The following is a 16,234-nucleotide window of genomic DNA, read 5'->3' as shown; positions in this document are numbered from 1 at the left end:
CTGGGAAGGCCTGAGGGCCTATAGTGGCTTAAGCAATGTAATTTATTTTGGAAGGGATAGGACATTGAAACAGGGTGTTGTTACATGTCACAGGCTGGCTGAAAACTCACCATCCTTTTCCCTCAGTCTCCCGAGTATAGGATTATACCCAGCTATAGCTTACCTTTATATTGTGGTAATGAACACAAAAGCAAGATAGTCTAAGGGTTTATCACAGCTGAGAAGCTCCGAGGTTCATTGCCCATGATCCCCACAGTGGTGAAAAGGAAGCTGTGTCAGACCTCACTTTCATGTCCTCACACTGGTGTGTATTCACAAGTAGGAGGGAGTGGAAGACTCCTGTCCTCTTTTCATTTCTTTTTTTTTTTTTTTTTTTGCAATACAATTCAGTTCTACATATCAGCCACGGATACCTTTGTTCTCCCCCCTCCCGCCCCCCTCACCTTCCCCCCAACCCACCCCCTATTCCCACTCCTCCAGGGCAAAGCCTCCCCCCCCCCCCCCCCCCGCGGACTGAGATCAACCTGGTAGACTCAGTCCAGGCAGGTCCAGTCCCTTCCTCCCAGGCCGAGCCAAGCGACCCTGCATAGGCCCCAGGTTTCAAACAGCCAACTCATGCAATGAGCACAGGATCCGGTCCCACTGCCTGGATGCCTCCCAAACAGATCAAAGAAGAGAGTTTATATGAGTGAGAATTGTTGAGACCAAGGTTGGATAAAGCACAGGGACAAATAACCAAACAAATGGAAACACATGAACTATGAACCAATGGCTGAGGGGTCCCAACTGGATCAGGCCCTCTGACTGGGTGAGACAGTTGATTGGCTCTTTTCATTTCTAATCAAAGAAGAAAATAATAAAGCTCCAACAATTCCTCAAGACCTTCTGGTCAGAGCTTAGGCACATGTTTATGGGTAGGAAGACATGTAAAGTAATTCATAGCAATAGATTTTCTTGTGGGAGGTAGAATGTTTAAGATGAAAAGGAAAGAGGGATGATTTGGAGGAGGAAAGAGGCTGTGGCCTCATGGCTGCCCTACCCATGTGGAGGTTGCCATGATCCCTCTGGGAGTTCTCTCCAAGGACCAGGTTGCCCCACACTTCTTGAAGACCAATCTGTGTTCGGCTCTACTGTGCTCCTGAAGGACAACACAGAATCAATCATGCTCAGAGACAAAGTCATAATGTCACTCTGAATAAAGGTTCCCAAAGAGACCCACATCTTTGTCTCCACAACCTGCCATGTGTTCTTTCACAGGGCAAAAGTAAATTTGTAGATACGGCTGAGTCTTGAGACAAGATTATCTATTGAGTCCAACAATTAAAAGGATCCTTGGCCAGAGGTAGAGACAGAGATGGGAAGAGAGAAAAAAGACCAGAGCTGGCATCATTACCTGCTTCTAGAAGATGGAAATGTAGGCAGCCCTTAGAATGTAGACTAAGCAAGAAACCTTTTCTGGTCCAAAGACTACAATGCGGCAATCTGCTGTCCCCTTGATTTTAACCCCTGAGAGAAATTTTAAACTTCCAGCCTTTAGAACTATGTCAGATAAATGCATATTGCTTCAATCTATTAAATGTATAGCAATCTGTTACAGTTGCAGCAACAGTTCAAAACTAACCCCGCCCTGGAATCATGTCCCAGGGTCTCAAAAAACACCAGGAAGTCCATTCTTTCCTGCAAGGCTCTCCCTGGAGCTCTGTGTGCCCATGACTGAAACATAGGTTGCACTGGCCTGGCTCACATGCTTGCCACTCATCCCCATCCTAGATCAGAGAACATCCCAGATCCCCATTCATTTATCACAGGCTTCTTGGTGGACTGTGGGGGTTCTGTGATTTTGCTCACTCAGGCCCAAGTCTCTGCTGGCAGTCTGGCTCCCTCTCCTTCAATCTCTACAGCAACAACTGCTGATCAATATGACCCTCAGTTATCTAGCTACTTCCTCCAAATTGAAACATTCTCTCCTTGAAGGAGGATGAAGAGGGAGCCCCTGAAACTCAGAAAGCTACAGGCCTTACAAAGCTCAAGGTTTTACACTAACAGTTGCTGGTGAAGGGGAGACTCTTTGGTGGAGCTGCCAACAAGTTAGACATAGAGCTCTAGGGATGCAGCTTTCATATGCTATCACCAAAGCTGAGATGAGTCACTGCCACTATGTAACTGCCTTTAGTTACCAATGTTTCTGCTTCAGTCAATCCAAAAAACTCATTGGCTCACCATACTAGACTTGAGTGGGACTGACTTTTTGATTCTTTGCTGGTGCCCCAGCTGGGGTGAGCAGACATTTATTATGCCTTCCTAGGCAAAGTCATGAAATTCCAGCGGAAGATTCCTGTGACTACAGGGCCCCTGAAGCATGGTCTCCCGTGACTGGACAGTGATAGATGGCACAACTAGGTCCATAGGCCTTGACTTCGCAGTAAAAAGTAGTGCTAGGCAGGAAGACGACTTCAGTTGAGCTAGACTGAAACCAAACACAAGACTGGAGAGGAATGCTGTCTCTTTCCTCTTTCCCAGAGCTTGCTCCACCCCAGAGGATCAAGTTTCAGCTTGGTAGCTGTTACATTGAGTCTAAAGGCAGTGGTGGGCTTCCTAGATCTACAGGGTTCCTGGTCTGAGCATGAGACAGGACATACAGCAGGGAAACAGTGTGGGTTTGGTTGTTGCAGGCAAGGCGAGAATTACTTTTTGAGGATTTGCAACCCCAAATAGTTGGGGTTTTACATTTAGAAGAAACCATCCTCCCATCCTGGTTGCCTCAAGAAAGAGCTCGTCCTTTAAAGAACTATGTCTTCTAGCCTTCTCTCAATAGATACTGTGCTAGTTTTGTTAACTTGACACCAACTAGAGTTACCTGAAAGATAACCTAAATTGAGAAAATGCCTCCATAAGATCATAAGGGCATTTTCTTAATTAGTGATTGATGAGGAAAGGTCCAGCCCATTGTGGGTGGTGCCATGCTTGGGCTCATGGTCCTGGATCTATAAGAAAGCAGACTGAGCAAGCCATGTGGAGTAAGCCAGGAAGCAGCACCCCTCCATGGCCTCTGCATCAACTTCTTCCTCCAGATTCTAGCCCTGCTTGAGTTCCTGTTCTGACTTCCTTCAGTGATAGACAATGATGTGGAAGTATAAGCCACATAAACCCTTTCCTTCCTAACTTGTTTTTGGTCATGATGTTTCATCACAGCAATAGTAACTCTAAGACAGTTACTCAGACTATTTTCTTCTCTTTAACCCTCATTCTTTCTGCCAAGAGCTGATTTCTTCCACTGCCATGTAGAGCCTCTGCTTCTTTGTAGCCCAAAGTGATGGTGAGCCCTGTCTTTCCTATGTACATCATAATTTCTCAGCTTCATGTCCCACAGTAAAGAGCTGCTGCCCTTCATGACCCAAACTGATAACATAGAGGAAATTGTCTCAGATCACTTGCCTGCAAGGCCTGTATTCCCCACCTACCCAGTAGCCCTTTGCCAGGGCGTTACATATATGGCACTGCTGGTGGATAGCCTTAGATTTTTGAGAGTGAGTTTTTCTCAGAGCTGTTATTACTGGCACACATCCAGTGCTAAGTGTGTCCACTAATGTCCTGTTAGGAATGAGAGTGAAATATGAGGTTATTGGGTGATTCACACATAGCCTAACTGGAGGACTGGGGAGATTGTCTGTGTAGCTATTATGTACATTCAAAATAAAAAAAATTAAAAAGAAGCATGGGTAGGGCAATGCTTGTCACTAGAACATCCATCCTCCTTTTCTCAGCTAATAACATTCTTTCTGTCTTTCCTCAAAAGTTCACCATTCCATAAAGTGTAGTTTATCTTTAACATTTAACTAAAAACTCAGGCCTCATCATTAATATGGAAAACTCCTAACATGCTGTGGCCTCAGAGGAGTTATTCCCAAATTATTGAAAGAAGAATCAAATGACAGTCCTTCACTGTTCTCTGAGAATTATCTTGGTTGAAGAAAGTCTTACCAACTTGACCTGCTCTCCCAGAACAGCTCCCATCCCACAGTTATAAAACAGAGGGTATAGAACAAAGGAATCCGTGGCTGATATGTAGAACTAATTTGTATTGTAAAATAAAATAAAATAAAAACAGAGGGTCCCAGACCTTTAGCCCAGTGTAGAGCTTCTGTGATATCTGCAAGACTGGCTGAAATCTCTGGTGGTCTGCATCCCAGCCCATACCTTCCTCTGCCTAACCCTGCTCCCTTCATCCGCTTCTAAGAAATGTTGATTCCCAAAACACATCCTAGTAAACATCCTCCCTGCCCTTCTCCACCTCTGAGTTTGCTCCGGAGAAATTTTAAATTGTGATAGAGTTTCTCCAAGATTTATGCTGAGACTCAGCATCATAAAATCATCATAACTGAGGACAATGCTATTACAATGTTACTGAGCAAGGAGGAGTCTACAGATGTGGCTCCTGAGTTTTGCTCACTGTCTGGTTCATATATGGTTCCTTCCAGAATGTCTTTGGGACAATGGCTTGGGCAAGGCATTGTGAGAAGGCCTGGTTACTCAGGTCCCACTGGCTGGAGGACAACTTGTTGTCTTGCGGAGAAACAGGCTTGTGCTGTGATTCCAACACGGTTGATGCCCAAAGGCAATGGTGACAGGGGAGCCAGTCTGCTTCCTATAGGATTCTGGGGCTCTGCTCTCTCCCATAGGACCATGTGAGGCCAAAATTGTGACCTTCCAGATGACTAGTTCAAGGCCTTGAGATAGACAGATGGAAAAATCACACACTCAGAACACCAGGAGTCAAGCTCTAGCATGTGAATTGTAAAGGACATAGGTTGGTTTTTGGGGAGACTCTTGGCCTCTCTGTTGGGTACAAAGAATTAAACATATTCCTACCTGCCCATGGCTCTCACTCTCCAAACCAAAAAATAAAAAATAAAAAATAAAAAAGAGAAAGGGACAGAAGAGAAAAGAGAAGAGGACATCAGAGAAAAAATGTGAAAAAGGAAAGAAAATAATAAAGATCCAGTAAGAATTCCATTCATTCTGCATAATTTGCAAAATTGAGCTAAGGGCCACCAAGGATCTTTGCTATTTTTATGTGACACCAATAAACCACTGGGCACTCCTTTCTGTGTCACCCTGCAAGTTCACAGCCACTCATCTTTTTTGCGTTGAGAAGCATCTTTCCCGAACTTCATTCCTTTGTAATAAACAGAACTGCTCCCAGCAGGCCGTCTTTACCCCACAGTCTGTGCCTTCTCCTGTCTACTTGAAGCAGCTTTGCCTCTTTTGTGTCTGTTGAGCCATTGGAGAATACTGTATTGGGAATGAATGTTAGCTGACTATGGCTTTTCAGTATTTTTTTGTTTGTTTATTTTAATAAGCTCTCACATAAGATAAGCTCAGCAGCACATTGTGAAATTTAGAGACAGGATTGTTGTAATATAGGGGTCTTTGTGAAAAGAAGCACTCTGAAATCTGCTGTGGGCCTTGAGGGCACTGCATCCTGGGATGTCCTGAGGTTTATCTTGAAAACAGAACCAAGAGGAAAGACACGGAGATAGATGAGACAGAATCAGAGACAGAAAAGGGAGATAGGTAAAAACAGAAGAGGTAGAGTTAGAAATAGAGGAGATGATAAAGAACAGAGACAGAGAGAGAGAGAAAAAGAGATAAAAATAGAGTGGGAGATGCTCTGTGATGCTGGAGGCTGAGAAATTCAAAATGTATACTGAGCAAGCTGACGACCCAAGAAAGCCAAAGATATAGTTACAGTTTGAGAAAAAATGCCTGAGAAACAGGAAAGCCAACTGAGAAAATCCCAGTCTGATCCAAGTCCAAAGGCAAGAGAAGGCCACTGTGGTAGCTGGAAGAGGGTCAGACAGAGAGAAAGTGCTTGCTTACTCAGCACTTGGCCTTTTCTTCTCTTCCCATCAAGACTGACTAAGGCTTACCCTGTTTCACAGTCTACCAATTCTAATGGCTATGCTGCTGTGTAGCAATTTCTTCCCAAGCTCCAGAAGACTTGGAAGTGAGGCTTCTTAAGACCCAGAAGCAATCAACTCAGAAGTCTCAAGAAATAACCTGAAACTGGACAGATATACAAAGCCTCTCCTTCTCCAAGCATTAAAGACTACTGAGGGGTATAGATCCCCTGAACAGCCTCAGAGACATTCTCTGACATATTATTCTGTCAGTAAGTTGTGGAGTGAGCTCCAGGGTTCTAGCAGTCATGAACTGTCAACATGCTGGGGTAGGCTTTTGGAGATATGCATAGTCCCTACTCCTATAACTAATCCATCACCCACATTCCCATAAGTAGATCCAGTGTACTTATTGAGTCACCAAATTGGACTTTTGTGATATCATTGCTTTGGTCTGTTATCAGTTCCCTATCTGGGGTTAATAGACTTTTGTATTAGGTTTCCCCAGAAATAGTGGCACAAAACAGTTTAATCCATAAGCTGTAGTTGAAGTTTTCCTGTGTCCCACCTGGCCTGTGGTCAGGACAAATCTCTCTCACCTGCCAGTCCTGCAGCCACTTGGACCCAAATAAACACACAGAGGCTTATATTAATTAAACTGTATGGCCTAATGGCTCAGGCTTCTTGCTAGCTAGATCTTACATCTTAAATTAACCCATTTCTATAAATCTATACCTTGCCATGTGGCTCATGGCTTACCGGTATCTTTACATCTTGCTTTTCATGGCGGCAGCAGCTGGCAGCATCTCCTGACTCAGCCTTCCTGTTCCCAGAATTCTCCTCTCTGCTTGTCCCGCCTATACTTCCTGCCTGGCTACTGGCCGATCAGTATTTTATTGATCAACCAAATCAGAGCAATACATTCACAGCATACAGAGTGATATCCACAGCAATAAGCATACTCAGTTACAATATGTGCAGCATGACATTTAACTGGTTGTCTTGGGGCCTCACAATCTGCTCAAACTGATATGTGAGATTAAGCATTGTAAAAAGGGCAACAATAATCACAGAACACATGTCAAAGAAACACCCACAGTTATAAGTCCTTTGTCCAGGCTTTGGGATTAGCAAGTCACAGGGATCCTCACTATTTGAGGGCTGCAAATGGTAGGGAAAGGTACCTGTAACTCTACTAGGCAGAACCAGAGGGCACCACTGTATATCAAGCTTGAGCCTCCCTCCAGGTCTAGTCCTACAGGCTCCTAGCTCCTCTGGCTGAGGGTCCTTGGCCAGTTAGTGGTCCTGGCCAGGATGTGATTTCTCCATTCATTGTCTTGCAGAAGATATGTGACAGCTTGGGGTAGCCTCCTAAGGAAGCTGAAAAGAAAGGGCTTTATTTGCAAGCTGGGTTTAAGTCTAACACAGAAAGAAAAAAATATGTTCATCTGAGGGGAAGACTTCTAATAAAAAAAGGTGGGTATAGATAGATTCTTTGTTGATAATCTAAGAATTCTTTTTTTTTTTTTTTTTTTTGGTTTTTCGAGACAGGGTTTCTCTGTGTAGCTTTGCGCCTTTTCCTGGAACTCTCTTGGTAGCCCAGGCTGGCCTCGAACTCACAGAGATCCGCCTGGCTCTGCCTCCCGAGTGCTGGGATTAAAGGCGTGCGCCACCACCGCCCTAATCTAAGAATTCTTAATGGCTCTGCATAGCCAGTTTGAAAATGTAGCTGAAGAAGAAAAACTATGATTTTCTTTTCTCATAAAGAAGGCATAAGGTGGCTCCATGACATTAGGAATTTGGTCTCTTTCTCTCTCAGAATTCTGCCAGTCTCTAGAAAAAAGCCCTTCAGTCCTTAACTCTGAAATTAACCTGTATAATGCAGCCTGTCTTCATAGCCCACAGAAGAGAGAAAGGGGGTGGGAGGATGTGGACATGACTGGGGAGAAATTGTGTATGGGTGTGGGTGTGCATGTCAGACACACTCTACATCTGCATCCATGTTTAGAGCTCTCATTTCTTTGCTTTTTTCTACACACCAAAGTCCTGAAGAATGCCTTTTTGTTGTTCAGCCTTCTGTCTTATCTAGTCATAGTCATTTCTAGCCTGTGACAGACACTGCTACAGGCAAGGATGAAAGAGAGCAAAGTGCCCCTGCTTGTCTCTCTGCCCAGAGCAGTTTCTCTGGCAGCGGCTGGCCTGCCCTGTAGCTCCTGCTCTAGAAAGCAAGGTCCTGGAGTTGGAGTCCCAAGGGGTGACCTTGATGACAAACTCTGTCTCCTGGTTGTTCCCATTTGTCTCAAGAAAGAAATGACTATGCTCTTGCCAGTTTCTGGGTAGGGTCATGTGAGCTTTCAGCCACATTCAGTTGAAAACACCAGTTGTGCTTCTGGTGGGCTGTTTTTGCTGGGGGTCCATCTCCCCTGCCCCCAACACACACACACACACACACACACACACACACACACACACACACACACACACGCACGCACCTGTGCCCCTACAGTGGGAACTTTTTCTCTAATGTGGAATGAAAGGTTAAACTTCAGGCTGCAGTGAGCCTGCAGGTAGAGATATGAAATCTCACTCCACCATGAAGTTATATGTAGAACTACATGTAACATGAGAAAAATTGATCTACTAATGAACCAAAACTGAAAATTCTTCTTTATGCTAGACTTTCAGTTAATCTGTTTCAACAAAGAAAAAAAATACTCTATTGGTTATTGTTTTAATCAGGGCTACAATGCAGCTGCATTTTTGGTAGTTATGTTAATTTCCTAAAGTCACAGCAATGAATTAACACATATTTGATGACTTTAAAAACATGCATGTGTTTTCTTACCACTTTAGAAACCAGTAGTCTAAAATTCCTTTCACTGGTGTCCATACAAAAAACACAGTTCCTGCCTCAAAGGGAATAAGACAGTTTAATCTGGAGCCAAATATATGAGTGACCACGGCCCAGAAACATAGATTCAGGTCACCTCAAATTCCATGTTCCAGTGTTGTGGAAAAAATTTCATGATGTTAACAGACCAGAGAACAGTCATAAATCAAGGCACTTTTCAAATACATTGGCGGAAACACTAGGTAGGCCGTTACAGCGCAGTGGAGAAATCTCAGCTATAGGCCTCAGATGTGATTTGATTCTTCTTAGTCCTTTGATTGGTAGGCAATAGAGATTTGTTAATACTCTCCAAGGGTTTTTAATCTGTTTATCAGGTTTAGCTTTATCTACTAGCACAGGATGTTAGGTCTGACACAGAGGTAGGCAAAGAAAACTCTTTAGGGGACTAAATATAGCCCAAGATCAACTATAATTAGTCTCTGGGCCTGCACATTCTACCCTCTCTAGAACACTGCAGTTCTAACCAGTCCATCAGCTTTCTTTCCAGGAATTCTCATGCACACTGGGTAATAGTAGCCTTGTGCTACCTGTCTCTCCTAAAGGTACAAGAGTAAGTCTCTGCATACCTTGGTTAATAGCCCCTTCCTCCACAGCATTGACCTCAGTTGTACCATCACCACAGTCTCTAGTCAAATCTGTTTCTGCTGCCCTCTCACAAGGACACATATGGACTCCTGCACTCAAGTGACTCTTCTGCCTGAGCCTCCAGTTCACTAATTTATTTTTAAGAATCTCTTCTGGTGAGTTAATCCAACATTATTAAACAGATAAATAATTAAACTAGTACAGGTGTAACCATTGCTGGTTTTGGTCCGTGGGAAGGGTCAGATTTTTCCTGGTCTGTTTGACTTGTAAATGGACAGCTCTTCTCTCTTTGCCATCGTGGGTAGAAGAAAAAGAAAGTCAGGAGCAACAACTTTCAATGGGACTTTCCAGGCTGACCTGTTTAAAAACATCCTGGTGTTCTTCATTTTGCAGTATGAAATGTTCTGTATGTTCTTAAGTAAATGTGTGAAGAAGCTCTGCTAAAACATCCCACTGCCTGCTTATGCATTGTGGGAACAATGAGGATAAGAAAAGAAGCAGTGTTGATTGACACACAGCTGGGGACACACAGAACTACAGTGTCTCCAATCCCAATTCAGTGCTGAAAGAGCTGCTAGATGCTCAGTTATTAGTTAGACATCTACTTGTGGATCCTGGAGCACCTCAGCCCCATCACCATGGGTGACCATGCCCCAGCATCAATCACATCCTGGTGGAACTAAGACCTCATCTATGCCTTAAAGACCAAGACCTACCTACCTCGGTGTGGTCACTAGGCACTCTCCCCTGAAGTGGCACCGTTTTATACACTTTCTAAAAGGTAAAGGCTTGGTTGCGATGTCCTTGATGACAAGTCTGCAGGGAAGCAGAGTGAGATGTGGGAGGACTGTCAATGAGTAGCTAAGCAGGTGATGGCACACCAGAGCCCTCCCATGCTGTGGACTATGAGATTAGAACCAGGCTTTGCTGTGCTGCAAATGGCTGTGGATATGGCAAACTACACTCCACAGCTCCACCCCCAACTCATGAGGCATCTGTTTCCTCTTCTCACTTCTTCATCTGGTCCCCATCTGTACTTACTCCATCTTAGTTCTGGCTGGCAGGTATGGGCAATTCTGCAAGAGGGAGACCTTCTGTGACCTTACAGAGCAACTGGCTAACTGAGAAAGATGAAGCAGATGTGCAGCCTCCACTGAGAGCCAGGGTGGGTAGGGCAGCTGCAGCAGCAACATCTCCTGAGAGGCAGTTGGATGCTGTGAAGCTTCTCTCGATGGCACTCTAACTACTGGATTTAAATGAAAGCCAGGCTCAGCAATTATAAGGTTTAATCCAGGGAGAGTATACTGTGAATCAATTCTAGCTAAAGGTTATTGATGTCCCAGAATTTCAGTGATTGTAGCTGTCACTGCCTTCAGCATAGCTGATTGCCTTCCACTGTCTACATGGAGACCTTGTTAGAGTTCTGGGTGAGTCCTCAAGAGAGTGTAGTAGAGTTTGGGGATGGAGGGGGAGGCTGCATTATGAGGTTCTAGTAGGCATCTGTCTCTCATTGGATCAGCCAAAACAGAAGAACTGGCATATACACAGTAGGCCAAGGAGCCATTACTGAGTCCACTGTTAAAAATGAAGGGTAAAAGGGTATAACCTCACTCTAAGTCAATTGGCACCTTTCAGGTAGACCAACCAACTAGTCTAGTTACACCTGCTTTGTTTTTTTCCCTTAAGAACAGATGAGAAAAGATGCTTGAATCTTGGGTGTGCTGGTGTGCTGCCTGCCCTGTGAGTTGAATGGCAGTCATCAAATGGTGAATGTCTGTCTGGAACTGGCTGGTGTAGGGCTGCTATTCTTCTGATAAAGAAGGTTTCCTGCCCATGCCTGTACCAATGTTGGAGTACCAGGAGAACACAGCATCCTGAGGGGATGTCCATTTTGCAGGCAGCACTATTCCCAAAGAGGAGAAAGGCACAAAACACAGCCTTTCTGCTCAATGGGAATCAATGATCTTATCACTGTATACTTTATAATATTGTTATAAACTACATTAGAGACCAGCAAACATTTTGCTAAATTTGTCATGTGTTCCTGGCTAGCTATGGGACAAGTAAAGAAAGGATCACTAGTTCCAGTTTTATAGATGAGGACACTAAGACTTAAGGTTGTGTCCAACAGAAGTGGAACCAAAGTCAAGAAACCCTCATCGCCAGCTCTGCCTAGGGGTGAGCTGGCCCTGTAGGGACACTGATGTTACAGAGATGCAGCTATGCCTTCAAGCAGTCTTGGGGAAGACTCAGAAGGCACACTTTGAGAGAGTCAGGATTGTATTTGTGGACTGTTGTAGTTTGAATAAGATGTCCCCGACAGGCGTGGTTGTTTGAACATTTGGTCCCCAGTTGGTAGCACTGTTTAGGGAGGTTCAGGAGGTGTGGCATTGCTGAGCAGTATGTCACTGGGGTGGGCTTTGAGTGTATATAGTCTCATCCCACATCCAGTTTACTCTCTGGGCTTCACACTTGCAGCTACATGTGTGAGCTCTCAGCTTCCTGCTCCTGCCAGCATGCCTGCTGCTTGATGCCATGCCTTCTCACTACACTGGACTCTTTTCCTCTGGAACCAGAGTAAATAAACCAAATAAAACTCCTCCTTCTACACGTTGCCTTGGCCATAGTATTTTATCACAGAAACAGAAGAGTAACCACTATGGACTCACATAGTGGTGGCTTGGGTGCAGTGCTTAAACCCCATCAACCCCACCTTGCATGCTGGAAACACACTGAGATTGTAGCTCCCTAGATTTTGTTTACAAGAAGCCACTCATCATAAAAACACAAAGGCACTGAGATTGTTTGAATAAGAGTATTTGTCATGAAATCATGTATTTGAGTACTTGGTTCTCAGAAGATGGAACTGTTTGGGAAGAATTAGGTTTGCCTTTGTTATATGTCACTGGGGCGTGGCTTTAAAGTTTCAAAAGCCCATGCCATTCCCAGTTAACTGTCTCTACCTCACACTTGTATATCATATATAAACTCTCAGCTACTGCTCCAGCACTATGCCTCCATGCCTGCATGCCTGATGCCATATTCCTCGCCATAATTATCACAAGTCCTCTGGGACTATGATTGCCAAATTAAACTCTTCCTTCTATAAGTTGCCTTGGTTATGGCACAGAAATAGGAAAGTAACTAAGACAGGCACAACTAACTTTGAATATCTAATAACTAGATTATTTTGAGCATAAATATGCCCCCAGCATTGCACAGGACATACTTATTGAAATAGTGTTGTGGGCGGTGGTGGTGCACACCTTTAATCCCAGCACTTGGGAGGCAGAGGCAGGCAGATCTTTGTGAGTTCAAGGCCAGCCTGGTTTACAGAGTGAGATCCAGGAAAGGCACAAAGCTACACAGAGAAACCCTGTCTCAAAAACCAAAACAAAACAAAAAAAGAAAAAAAGAAAGAAAGAAAGAGAAAGAAATAGTGACTTAGCTGTTAAGAGAACATACTACTCTTGCAGAGGACTTTAGTTTGGTTCCCAGCACCCAGGTAAGGTGGCTCACAATTGTGTGTAACTCCAGTTCCAGGGATCTGATGCCCACTTTCTTCTGAGTGTATACACTTTCTTTCTCCTCTCTCCTCTCTGTCTCTGTCTCTGTCTCTGTCTCTGTCTCTCTCTTTCTGGCACAATTGCACACTTGAACACATATGCACACAGACACACACAGTCACGCACACACTAATTAAAAACAACAAAAATATATCCATAATACCCCTCCCTAGACTCTGATATGCATGACCCAAGTCCTGCCCAGGCGCATACTCTGTAACACTCCTGCTCACCCAGGGCACTCATTCACACCTGAGCATTGGACAGGCCACTGGATGATGTTGGCCTCTTGTCACAAGAGACCCTCATTCTATTTGCAGATTTAATTTAGATTAACATGGAAAAGAATGGACTACTTTTCTATAGGCTAAATGAGCATTGCTTAATATATAGGGAAGATAATGCACATGTACCTCTTTACATAGCCTAAGAAAAGAAAAAAGTTGGTGAGCTCCTGGGGAAATTTCTTGGAAATGTTCCCTGGAAACCAGAGGATCCTGGAATTAGGAATTTTTTGTGTGAGCTAAGGCTTTATGGCTGACAGAGCCAAGGGTGAGCTGCCTGCTTTCAAACTCTTGACACTTCTCTGGCATTCTCAGCCTTAACAGCAGGGCCATCTTCACTGTCCAGAAGCCATAGCATCATGATTGGCTTGCCTGGCTGGAGTGTGGGCACTGCCCCTCTGACAGATGCCATCATGGAACTCTGTCTTTGGGGCATGACATGACCATAACCATCTAGAATCAGAACAGCTTGATCATGATATCATAAGATTGGCCCTATTAACATTCCCTCACAGAAAGAGAGTGGGAGGTTATGACCCTCACCTGAGGGTCCAGCTATTTACTCCCCCACTTTCCCCAGCTGCATGTAATCCTGTCTGAGCTGCATGTGATCCTGGGTGTGCATAAGAGTGGAAAGGTTGACAGGGTTAGGATTCAAGCCACTTCACGCTGGGGTGCAGCTTTTGGTGGTGCAGCAGCCTAGGAATTACCCCTGCTCCTGTAAGTAACCCTAAAAAAAACTATCAGTTCACAGAGCTGGAACTGGATTGATGTGTTCCTTTGGTCTATTGGTGTCCTGACTGGGGTGAGCAGGCATTTCCTTGTGCCTGCCCAGGCAAAATAACTCAGTAGATTCCTCTGGTTCTAAGAGGCCAAGCTTCTAGACAACAGAAACACAGGAATTTGAGTTCCTCTCCCATCCTTCCTTTCACTGCCCATGGTTAAATTCTCAGGTTTTAGCATTATAAAGACATCTCTACTCTGTCATCCCTGGAAAGGGGATAAATTAAAGTGAACTATGCTATATGGCATGACACTGGCCATCCTTCTGGAAGCATCTGCCATCATTTCCATTCTGATCAGAGTAACTGAAATGTAGCTGGCTTTTCACGTCTGTCCTGCAATCTTTCTCTGCCTAGATTCAATTTAGATTAAAAAGAACAAAGGCAAGGCCTGTTTGCCCTCCACTCAATCAGAGAAGCCTGGGGTTCAGCTGTCATCTGAGCTGCCCCAGGCTTCTTGGCCATCTAGCTCAGCAGGTAGTATCTCCCAGAACAGCTGGCCAGTGGCTGGCTGATCCATCTGTCCTAGTGGCCTGACTTGTATTTCTCTCTCCATTATTGTTCCTTGTAGTTGGTTGTCCTGCTCTGGGATGGAGACTCCTAGTGGGAAGGGGCTTCTAGGCAATTACCTGGGTACCCTGAATTCAGCACACCTGGTCCCTCCACAGATCTGGACTCCCCAATGTTCCTACATAAACTACCAAGCAAAGTCCTGCTTGGCAAGGAAAGCTCAGCCCCCTTTCACAATGCTTTCTATGCTGGTTAGTGTTTTTGTCAACTTGACACAAATTAGGGTCATCTGGAAAAAGGGAACCTCAACTGAGAATATGTCTCCATAAGACTGTCCTGTAGGCAAGTTGGTGGGGACATTTTCTTTGATTAATGGTTGATGAAAGAAACCAGAGTCTGTCGGGTGGCAGTGGTGCACACCTTTAATCCCAGCACTTGGGAGGCAGAGCCAGGCAGATCTCTTATGAGTTCAAGGCCAACCTGGCCTACAGATCGAGATCCAGGACAGGCACCAAAACTACACAGAGAAACCCTGTCTCAACCCCCCCCCCAAAAAAAAAAGAAAGAAAAAGGAAATCACAGCCTACTATTGGCAATGCTACTACCCCTGGGCAAGTGGTCCTGTGTGTGTAAGAAAGCAGGTTGAGCAAGCCATGGAAAGAAAGCCTATATGGTCTTTACCTCCAGATTCCTGTTTGAGTTTCTGCCCTGACTTCCTTTGCTGAGAACTTTAACCTGTAAGATATAATAAATCCTTTCTTTCCCAAATTACTTTTGGTCAGAGTGTTTAGTCACAGCAACAGAAACCAATACTTCTACCACTTGCTGTGGGATGTTCTGTATGGCAAATGTGTTGCTGATTAGTCAATAAATAAAACACTGATTGGCCATTGGCTAGGCAGGAAGTATAGGCAAGACAAGGAGGAGAATAAAGCTGGGAAGTGGAAGGTTGAGTCAGAGAGACACTGCCAGCTGCCAAGATGACAAACAGCATGTGAAGATGCCAGTAAGCCACGAGCCACGTGGCAAGGTATAGACTTATAGAAATGGATTAATTTAAGCTTAAGAACAGTTAGCAAGAAGCTGCCACGGCCATACAGTTTGTAACCAATGTAAGTCTCTGTGTTTACTTGGTTGGGTCTGAGCAGCTGTGGGACTGGTGGGTGAGAGAGATTTGTCCTGATTGTGGGCCAGGCAGGAAAACTCTAGCTACAGCCACTTCCAAAATCTAGTCTTTTGGTCTCATCTTCCCAGACCGCCACCTTTGTTGTTCTCTGGCTCTGACTCCCTCTCAACCATGATGATGACTATTGGAAGACACGGTGGAACTGGGTAACTGGATACTTCATATGTTCTCAGGCATTCCCTGTATGCTGGTTGTGTGGCAGGCTCCAGGCATGACTGTGTGAGTCTTCCAGTTCCATATTTAACTTTTTTGGACTATGTCTTTACACTGTGTGAAGATATGTCCATGTGATTGGTTTAATTAAAAGCTAAATGGTCAATAGCTAGGCAGGGTTTTGGGGGCAGAGAGAATGCTGAGAAGAAGAGTGGCATCACCAGCCAGACATGAAAGAAGCAGGAAAGCAGCATGGGTGGTACAGAGTAAAGGTAATAAAGCCACGATGCAGAAAGTAAATAAACAGAAATGGGTTAATTTAAGTTATAAGAGCAAGTTAGAAACAAACCAAAGCTA

General features: G+C 44.5%; 1 long non-coding RNA gene across 1 annotated transcript; it reads right to left on the bottom strand.

Moving 5' to 3' along the window:
- Positions 1-871: 871 nt before the first annotated feature.
- Positions 872-13,653, bottom strand: LOC131895063 (uncharacterized). Its single transcript, XR_009375090.1, has 3 exons — positions 13,376-13,653; positions 10,117-10,212; positions 872-1,138 (listed from the first exon to the last, which is right to left on the bottom strand). It is a non-coding gene; the product is annotated as an uncharacterized LOC131895063 (long non-coding RNA).
- Between the last annotated feature and the right edge of the window lie 2,581 nt (positions 13,654-16,234).

The sequence above is a fragment of the Peromyscus eremicus genome, chromosome 1 (assembly GCF_949786415.1).
Source record: "Peromyscus eremicus chromosome 1, PerEre_H2_v1, whole genome shotgun sequence".
Lineage (NCBI taxonomy): Eukaryota > Metazoa > Chordata > Mammalia > Rodentia > Cricetidae > Peromyscus > Peromyscus eremicus.
Note: the sequence above shows the minus strand (reverse complement) of the source record. Positions and strands in the feature narration are given on the sequence as shown.